This window comes from Martes martes (genome assembly GCF_963455335.1).
Source record: "Martes martes genome assembly, chromosome: X".
NCBI lineage: Eukaryota > Metazoa > Chordata > Mammalia > Carnivora > Mustelidae > Martes > Martes martes.
The window spans coordinates 89899224-89909385 of NC_137897.1; positions in this window are offsets into that span (position 1 = coordinate 89899224).

Sequence of the window (10162 nt, forward strand, 5' to 3'; positions counted from 1 at the left end):
ACTTCTTTTCCCGGGCTGCTTTCAGGATTTTCTCTTTGTCGCTAAGACTTGTAAATTTTACTATTAGGTGACGGGGTTTGGACCTGTTCTTGTTGATTTTGAGGGGTGTTCTTAGCATCTCCTGGATTTTGATGTTTGTTCCCTTTGCCATATTAGGGAAATTCTCTCCAATAATTGTCTCCAATATACCTTCTGCTCCCCTCTCTCTTTCTTCTTCTCCTGGAATCCCAATTATTCTAATGTTACTTTGTCTTATGGTGTCACTTATCTCTTGAATTCTCCCCTCGTGGGCCAGTAGCTGTTTGTCCCTCTTTTGCTCAGCTTCTTTATTCTCTGTCATTTGGTCTTCTATATCACTAATTCTTTTTTCTGCCTCATTTATCCTAGCATTAAGAGCCTCCATTTTTGATTGCACCTCATTAATAGCTCTTTTTATTTCAACTTGGTTAGATTTTAGTTCTTTTATTTCTCCAGAAAGGGCTTTTATCTCTTCCATGCCTTTTTCGAGCCCAGCTAGAACCTTGAGAATTGTTATTCTGAACTCTAGATCTGACATATTATCAATGTCTGTATTGATTAGGTCCCTAGCCTTCGGTACTGCCTCTTGTCCTTTTTTTGGTGGTGAGTTTTCCAGCCTTGTCATTTTGTCCAGATAAGAGTATATGAAGGAGCAAATAAAATACTGAAAGGGTGGAAAAGACCCCAGGAAAATGCACTTTAACCAAATCAGAAGAGACCCCAAATCATGGGGGGGAGAAAGGGGATAAAAAGAAGTTCAGGAAAAAAAAAGTAAAAAAGAAAACAAATAAAGAAAAATATACAAAAGAAAAAATATATATATTAGATAAACTAGTTAAAAAACGTTAAAAAAGAAAAGGGTAAAAATTAAAAAAATTAGCAGAAGAAAAAGAATAAAATTTAAAAAAAATTAAATTAACCGCAAGACTCAAAAATCATGGGGAGAAAGCCATGAGTTCCGTGCTTTGCTTTCTCCTCCTCTGGAATTCTGCTGCTGTCCTTCGTAGGTGAACTTGGTCTTGGCTGGATTTCTTGTTGATCTTCTGGGGGAGGGGCCTGTTGCAGTGATTCTCAAGTGTCTTTGCCCGAGGCGGAATTGCACCGCCCTTACCAGGGGCCAGGTTAAGTAATCCGCTTGGGTTCGCTTTCGGGAGCTTTTGTCTCCTGAACGCTTTCTGTAGAGTTCCGGAGGACGGGAATGAAAATGGCGGCCTCCCAGCCTCCGGCCTGGAGGAGCCGAGAGCTCAGGGCCCCACTCCTCAGTGCGCCCTCAGAGAAAAGCACTCGATCACTCTGTCTCCCTGGTCTCCAGCCACGCTCCGAGCTCACCCAGCCTGTGACCGGTTCAAGGTAACCCCAAGCTGAGAGCTCACTCCTCGGCTCTGTCTCTGTAGCCGGCTTCCCCACTCTAATACCTGCGAGCTCTGCAACACTCAGACACCTCAGATCCTTCTGTGACCCTGAGGGACCTAGGGCCACGCTGGCCCCGCGTGGGCTTCACCCCAGTTTAGCCTCTGGAGCGATGTCCCTCCATGGAGCAGACTTTTAAAAGTCCTGATTTTGTGCTCCGTTGCACCACCGCTTGCTGGGAGCCGGCCCCTCCCCCCACGGTCTATCTTCCCGTCGCTTTGGATTCACTTCTCTGCCGGTCCTACCTTTCAGAAAGTGGTTGATTTTCTGTTTCTAGAATTGCTGTTCTTCTTCTCTTTGATCTCCTGTTGGATTTGTAGGTGTTTGCAATGGTTTGATAAGCTATCTAGCTGATCTCCTGCTACCTGATGTAGTCTCAGCCTGCTACTTCTCCACCACGGTTAAAACTTTTAACCAGTCTTTTCGGCAAAGAGTTTTAAGATTTGTATTTGTCCTTAACAGATAACCTTATGGAGGATTTGGACTATATTTGGGCAAGGGAGACTTTGAGGCAATTTGTGTTTTATTTTTTATTTCTTTTCAGCGTAACAGTATTCATTGTTTATGCACCACACCCAGTGCTCCATGCAATCCGTGCCCTCCCTAATACCCACCACCTGGTTCCCCCAACCTCCCACCCCCCGCCCCTTCAAAACCCTCAGGTTGTTTTTCAGAGTCCATAGTCTCTCATGGTTCACCTCCCCTTCCAATTTCCCTCAACTCCCTTCTCCTCTCCATCTCTCCTTGTCCTCTATATTATTTGTTATGCTCCACCAATAAGTGAAACCATATGATAATTGACTCTCTCTGCTTGACTTACTTCACTCAGCATTATCTCTTCCAGTCCCGTCCATGTTGATATGAAAGTTGGGTATTCATCCTTTCTGATGGAGGCATAATACTCCATAGTATATATGGACCACATCTTCTTTATCCATTCATCTGTTGAAGGGCATCTTGGTTCTTTCCACAGTTTGGCGACCGTGGCCATTGCTGCTATGAACATTGGGGTACAGATGGCCCTTCTTTTCACTACATCTGTATCTTTGGGGTAAATACCCAGTAGTGCAATTGCAGGGTCATAGGGAAGCTCTATTTTTAATTTCTTAAGGAATCTCTATACTGTTCTCCAAAAGAACTGCACCAACTTGCATTCCCACCAACAGTGTAAGAGGGTTCCCCTTTCTCCACATCCTCTCCAACACATGTTGTTTTCTGTCTTGCTAATTTGTGTTTTAAAAAGCCTCCTTCAGGGGTGCCTGGGTGGCTCAGTGGGTTAAGCCTCTGCCTTTGGCTCAGGTCATGATCCCAGGGTCCTGGGATGGAGCCTCACTTTGGGCTCTCTGCTCAGCAGGGAGCCTGCATTCCTTCCTCTCTCTGCCTGCCTCTCTTCCTACCTGTCATCTCTGTCTGTCAAATAAATAAATAAAATCTTTTTAAAAAAGCCTGTTTTCCCCTTCAGTTTCAAGTGACTGTGGGTGGTGTTTTCGTTACCGTCTTTGGTGTTTACATTTCAAAGACATGGTGAGATTTACATCTTCAAGGGACCCAGGATGAGTCAGTTTTTCCTCAGAGTTTTGGGGTATATTTACCTCTTATCAAATGTTTAGGGTAATTACTGCTTAAATTTTACCTTCTGTTAAGTGAAGAATGACTGCACTTAACGTCCTGATTTTCACAGTATCTGTAAATTTCTGGAGACAAATAAGAAAGGAGCTAAGTGGAAGTTGAGTTCCTCTGACAGTGCTGCTTGTGTTTCTCTGAAGATTCAAATTGCAAATCAAGTGTTGTTGATTTGAACACTTCCCCCACTCCTGCCCCTTTTGCATTCCTATAAGGTTTCTTCAAAGAATTGGGTAGCTGTTTCCATTTTTTTAAAGATTTTATTTATTTGACAGAGAGAGAGAGAGAGAGAGAGATCACAAGTAGGCAGAGAGGCAGGCAGAGAGAGAGGGGGAAGCAGGCTCCCCGCTGAGCAGAGAGCCCAAATGCAGAGCTCGATCCTAGGACCCTGAGATCATGACCTGAGCCGAAGGCAGAGGCTTAACCCACTGAGCCACCCAGGCGGCCAGCTGTTACCATTATAACACTTAGCACCTTGAGAGTTTGTCCAGGCACATCATTTTGAATTTGCCTTTTCTATCATGGAGAAAATGTGCTACTAGGGTAGAAATTCAAAGATTTCTATGTTCTGGAGCTTCGGGGTTTAGTACAGTCTGTCTTTGAAAAGTCTGCAGAAAGAATTCAAAAAAGGCCTTCAGGTGTTCTCCTCTTCTTTTTGAGTGCACAATTCAACCTTAGACTAACTCACCTGAGGGAGGAGAGCTTCTCCTGTAGTTTCTAGTCAGCCCCAGAACTTGGGCTTCCAGCAGATTCATTTCATGATTACTTGTAGGAGGGCCTGATAGAAATTCTGGTCATCTGTGTCCTTTGTGAGAGGGGGTTTTTCTCTACGGAGCTATCTGGCTTCCCTGTTACCTGTTGGCAGCCAGCTCGAGTCTCTGGAAGTTGGTTTGTGAATGGCCACTCATCTTTGTAATTTCTCTTGAAATTGGGTAGGATCTTCTGACTGTGGAGGTCAAAGGGTTTTATGATTTAAAAGATCGGTTGCTATTCAGGGACCGTGAACTCTTTGTTGTTGGGGGTCCAGGATACGTCCCTAAAGGACCTTGGCTTTGAATGACCTGTAGTTGACAGAGCCAAAGGAACCTTACTGTCAGTCCTAGGTGCTTCTGCTAAATTTGATTCCTGGCTTTTCAGCATTGACACGAGTCACTTGTATACTCCAGTCCTGGAGAGGAGGTTGGAGAAAATCTTGTAGGAGTAAATTGAAGTAAAACTCTGCAAATCTCTCTGCAGCTGGGTGTCTAAGAGATTTTCTGGGGGGAAGGTGGAGGAGTTGGGGTTAGTTGATGATTTACTGAGGTGATGCGGCTGGATTTGAAGCAGGGGATTTTATGTTCAATGTGGGCTCTTTGCTGTTCAGTCTATTTTCTATCCTTTTATATTATTAAGAGAGTACCTAAGGCCAAAGAACCCAGGAGGAGAGAAGGGAAGAGGTTTTTCTCCTTTACAATTTGGTGTCCAACGTGAGGCTCTCCACTGGCTGGATATTGCTCATGAGGGAGCTGCTGTGTCTGAGAGATCCTTGGACCTCTAACAAGTTCTGGCAGAAGATAAAAATTCTTGCCACCTCAGTCTCTCAGATCTTCACCTGCAGCATCTGTTGGAAGCAAGAGCGGCGAGACTACTTTCTCCTTTTTCTCAACTTAGATTAGTGGGAGAAAATGTACAAGTGAACTACTTTCTTGGGTAGAGCAACTCTGGTAAAGATGGGTTATGAGTACTCTTCTTTCTTATTGACCCCTTTCAGCCCAGAGATGGTCATGGTGTTCTTTTTTCTCTGTCCTTTGTGTCACTTGCCATAAAGAGGAAAACTGTAGTGTGACACAGGAAGCATAGGCCCTATAATCCCGCCATTCACACTAGCCTCACAGACTAGTGAGTTCAGGGTTCTTTGGCGGGTCCAATAATTACATCGACACAGGAGAAAAACGAGCCGAATTTTGTACTTATGGGAGCCCAGAAAAGGATAGGACTCAAAGAAGTGACCGAAGTAGCCAAATTCTCTACATTTTAGAAAAGAATCAATTTGTGAAGAATTGACAAGTCAAAGAACTTTGGGCTTGGGGTGAAAAATTAGCGAGGAACTAACAATGTTTGTTCACCTAGCCTCCTGGGTCTTGAATTCCCTGTCTCTGGTGATAAGGATAAGCCCGTTTCCTTATCACCGGATAAGTACAGGGTATGGGGAGGTATAGGGAGAATACCTTCTCCAGGGAGACTTACTTCCTTCTTTCAGGAGAACAAAGAAGAATCAGAGTGTCCTTCCTGCAATGGCTGTTTCTTCAGTACCTTTAATTCAAAATCATATGCCAAAATGCTGTATTTTGAGGTAGTCCATTCTGCTCTCCCTCAGGGATTTCTTCAGAAACTAGCTAGCTGCTAGAGACCTATAAATCACGAATCTCTATTTATTTTCTTTTTCTCTGTGTCTCCCACTGCAGTAATAGGCCCCCTATGCATACTTCCTGCTGTGTCAAGAAATACTTCCTCCTATTGGCCATAAAACCACCTTGTTTAAGTTGCAAGGAGTGTTCCCTAGATCTCATGTTAATGTGTGTCTAATGACGCAAGGTTCACAGGTTTAATCCTTGTTTACATTAACTTTATACCACCACCACTCAAATCCTTCCCTGTTGCCACAGACACCACTGATGTCTTAGGTCACAAGGGGTCACAAGGGGACATGTTTTTTGCTATGTCCCCAAATGGTTCCACCTAATTTAGCCTCCAGATCCCCAGTCATGTTTTTAAAGATCTCCACAATAGAGTCCCCATCTATTATCTAAGCTCATGTTGTGTTACTTGCTCTCAGGTGTACTTTTTCTGCCCAGCCAAACAGGATTATTTGTTCTTCTTCAGTCATGCCCCATCGATTTCTGAACTGCAAGCCTCGGTCATTCCATCTTCCTGGAGTACCTATCACCGATTACACTTTGATTGTTGGAAAACTACTGATCTTTACAGCTTTGTTCAAAGCCCCACAGGAGACACGGATGGGAATCCCTTGCCAACATTCCACCTTATTCTTTCCCAGAAAGGTGGTGCTCCAACCCACATGGTCTGCTCACTGTCTCACAACCATCCAACTCCTGTATCTGCTGCTGCAACTTTGTTTGTGATGGTTCCTGTGCTGGAATTTTGAGGAGGGGACTACAGAGAGCCCACCAACGGTTACAAATCAGAGAAAGGAGAGGTGTTTGGGCTTTCAGAAGAAACTTGTATTCAGGAGGGTTGGGAAAGTATTCCAAATAACCTTGAACTATGGGTAAGATTTTAATAGGCAGGTATGAATAGATTTCTTTGCGAGAGGGGACTCTATGGAGCCTAGCACGGTGCCTTATAGAGTAGGTACTTAATAAGTTGAATGAATGAATGAATGAGTGAATGAATGAACACATGAAGAGTGATAGGGTCACTGTGGGCCTATATCTCTATCAGTGTGATTGAGTTAATCACATTGGTTCTTTCTTTCTTAAGACAGATTTGAAACAGCGTAAGAGTACTAGGGGCCGAAGGGTAAAGAGGCCCTGAAAATAGAGGTATGTGAGTGGAAGAAAAAAGTTTCCCACTTCACAATTTTTCTAAAACCTGGTTCAGGTGAGATAATGACCTGAGTATCTCTGATGGCGGTTCAAGCCTGAGCTGCACAATTTTAGGCTTACAGGCCTCACGCCATCTTTACTGCCTAAGCAAGTCTTCCCTCTAGGAGGACCCTAGTGATCTGCACCTAGTTCCCGGGAATCACTTTGAAACTTCAAATACGAGCTCAGATTGGGATGGGACTCCCAGTTTTGAGCTGAGGTTAAGTTTATTGCAGGAACTCTGGATACAGTCATCATAATGAAACCATAAAGTTCTCTTGGGAGGCCTGAGTGAAGCAGTTCCAAAATGGGCAAGTAGAAAAAGAAAACTATGGTGAGATATCACTGCACGCCTGTTAGAATGGTTTTCCTCAAGATGATAAGAGGTAATAAACACCGAGAAAGATGTGGAGATAAAAGAACTCTCATATATGGTTGGTGGGAAAGGGAATTGAAGCCGCTACAGAAAACAATATGGAGGTTCCTCGAAAAATTAAAAGTAGAACTGCCCTGTGATCCAGCAACCCTACTTCTGGGTATATATTTGAAGGAAATTAAAATATATCTGTAGACCCCCCCCGTTTATTGCATCATTATTTACAATAGTGAAGACATGGAAACAGCCCAAGTGTTCATCGTTGGATAAGTGGATAAGAAATAATTGGATAAGAAAATGTGATACACACACACACACACACACATGCACGTGCACACACTGGAATACAATTCAGCTATCAAACAAGAGGGAAATCCTGCTATCTGTGACAACATGGATGGACCTCAAGGGGGTTCTACTAAGTGAAATAAGTCAGACGAAGAAAGACAAGTACTGTATGTTCTCACTTACAGTATGGACTCTAAAAAAGCTGAACTCATAGAAATAGAAAGTAGAATGTTGGTTGCCAAGGGCAGGGTGGGGTTGGGGAAATGGAGAGATGTTGATCAAAGGGTACAAACTCTCTGTTATAAGATGAGTAAGTTCTGTGGATCTAATGTGCAGCATGGTGACCATAGTTAATGGTAATGTATCATACACTTCAAGGTTGTTAAGAGAGTAGATCCTAAATGTTATCTTCAACAAAAATGGCAATTACGTAAGGGATAGAGGTGTTAACTAACTTTACTGTGGTAATCCTTTCCCAATAACTATGTGTATCAAATTATCACATTGTACACCTTAAATTACTTTTGTGATATGTCTCTAATATCTCAATAAAGCTGGAAAATTGATTTTAATTTTTTTAATTTTAGAAAAAGAAAATGTAATTGACCAATAAACATGAAAAGATACTCCACCATAGTGCTAATAAAAAAAAAACCCGAAATCAAAACCAAAACAAAAACCATGTAGGGCGCCTGGGTGGCTCAGTGAGTTAAGCATCTGCTTTTGGCTCAGGACATAATCTCAGGATCCTGGGGTCGACCCCAGCATTGGGCTCCCTGCTCAGCAGGGAGTCTGCTTCTCCCTCTCCCTCTGGCCCTTGCCCCTGATTGTGCTCTTTCTCTTTCTCTCTGACTCAGATAAATAAATAAAATCTTTTTAAAAAACCATGCAAATTTAAAACCTTAGTAAGAAACTGTTTGTAATTCATCAGAATTGCCAAAAATCAATAAAATATTTGACAACGCCAAAGGCTGGTAACAATGCGAGGAACAGGGAATACTTTCGGAAGTGTAAATGGGCATAACCTATTTGGAGAGTCATTAAGGTGCAACACCTAATGAAATTCAAATTGCTTACAACTGACTGCCAGCAAATATAGGTATTGTATTGTATCAAGGTATACACCCAAGATAGTCTCTTATCCATGCATTCAAGGAAGCCTGTACAATAACATTCATTGCATCGTTCATTGGACACATGTTTATTGAGTGCCTGCTATACACCTGGAATGTTCTGTGTGCTGAGATTCTATCACTGAACAAAGCAGACATGAATCCCCATGCTCATGGCGCTTACATTCCAGTGGAGGGAAGCGCTGCATTCTATATAAAAAAATCAGAGTTGCCTAAATGACCATCAGTAGAAAATGAAATATAAGAAAAAAAATAAGATTTGTTTCTCCAGCAATAGAATCTCATAAAATAGTTGATACATGATAGAGCTAGATGTTTCTCATTGCTTTGCGTGAGAAAAGTAGGTAGCAGAATATGTCGTGTATACAATTTGTTTAAATGTTTAAATCAAGACCGTGCTAGATAATGTTTGTAAATACATATATATGCATATAAATGGATTGTAATGAAAAAGCAAAGGAAGGATGCCCATTAAACTCATGTTGTTGGTGGCCCCTAAAGAGTGTGTGTCTATGGATGGAAGGAGTGAAACAGAATTTGGGATGGGGTCAAAGAGCACATCAATTTTACCTGTAAGGCTTGGTTTATTTTATTTAAGAAGCATAAGGCCCAAATGACAAAAATGTTAAAATTTCCTGTTGTAGTAGTAGGTTTCCTATTTTTTGTTCAATTTTTTCCCCTCTGCACTTATCTATTCTATTAAATTCTCAAGGAAAAAAAGAGAAGGTAAACAACTAAAATAAGCCAATAGATAATAAATGCCAGATGAATGATATGCAGTTTCCTCCCTCCCTCCCTCCCTTTCCCCTTCTTTCCTTCCTTCCTTCCTTCCTCTCAGTAACACCAACACAAAAAAACATACCCATTTTTTTTTCATGGTGACCTTGACACCTGTCCATATTTCTGGTCCATTGTTCAGTGTAATTGCAATGTGAGTGCTTATCGTCACAAATAAAATTACACTCAGACCTCCCAACTCATAGCTACAGATGGAAATTATATCATCCCTTGTGCTTATCTCAGCTTTTCATCCCCAATAATGTACATGCAGTCATGATCAGAGACAATGCTGAGTTTATAGCAAGGAATCAGGTTGAGCGGCATTATATTATGAACTTAAAGGAAATAGGAAATTGTCAAGAAGACGTGTATGTGTATATGGTTGATGATTTAGTAGTGCCGACAATGTTGAATACTTTCATTTTTATTTGGATGTGTAGAGGTTATACATTTTTACACATGAAATTGCACAGAAGTGTATTACTTCATCGTTAATTCAACCCAGAATGAGGGAGAGACAGGGAGAAGAAGGGGATAGGTGAAGGTTTTTCAGTGAATCAAGCACCAAGCATTTCAGTTTTCACTTAATAAGTACCAGATACAGATAGTGTATGTGTCCATATTACAGGCTCGTGGAACTTAGTTTTGGGTTGACAGCCGGTGAGTTACAGAGAATTGGGTTTTGTTCTTTACAATGGTGGTGTGCCGGAGGGGAGGGAAATATTTCAGATTAATGAGAGTTTGTAAATACTTTGGGAAAAAGCCTTTTAAACGATAAAAGGAAAACATGTCTCCCTCCTCACCTAATCAAGAGAGGTCCATTTAACCAAAAAGCAAACTGGTATTGTAGATGGATTCTAAATTAGTGTGTGTGTGTGTGTGTGTGTGAGAGAGAGAGGGAGAGTGGAGTGTGTGTGTTTAAGTGTGAGAGAGAGTGTGTGTGAAGGAGA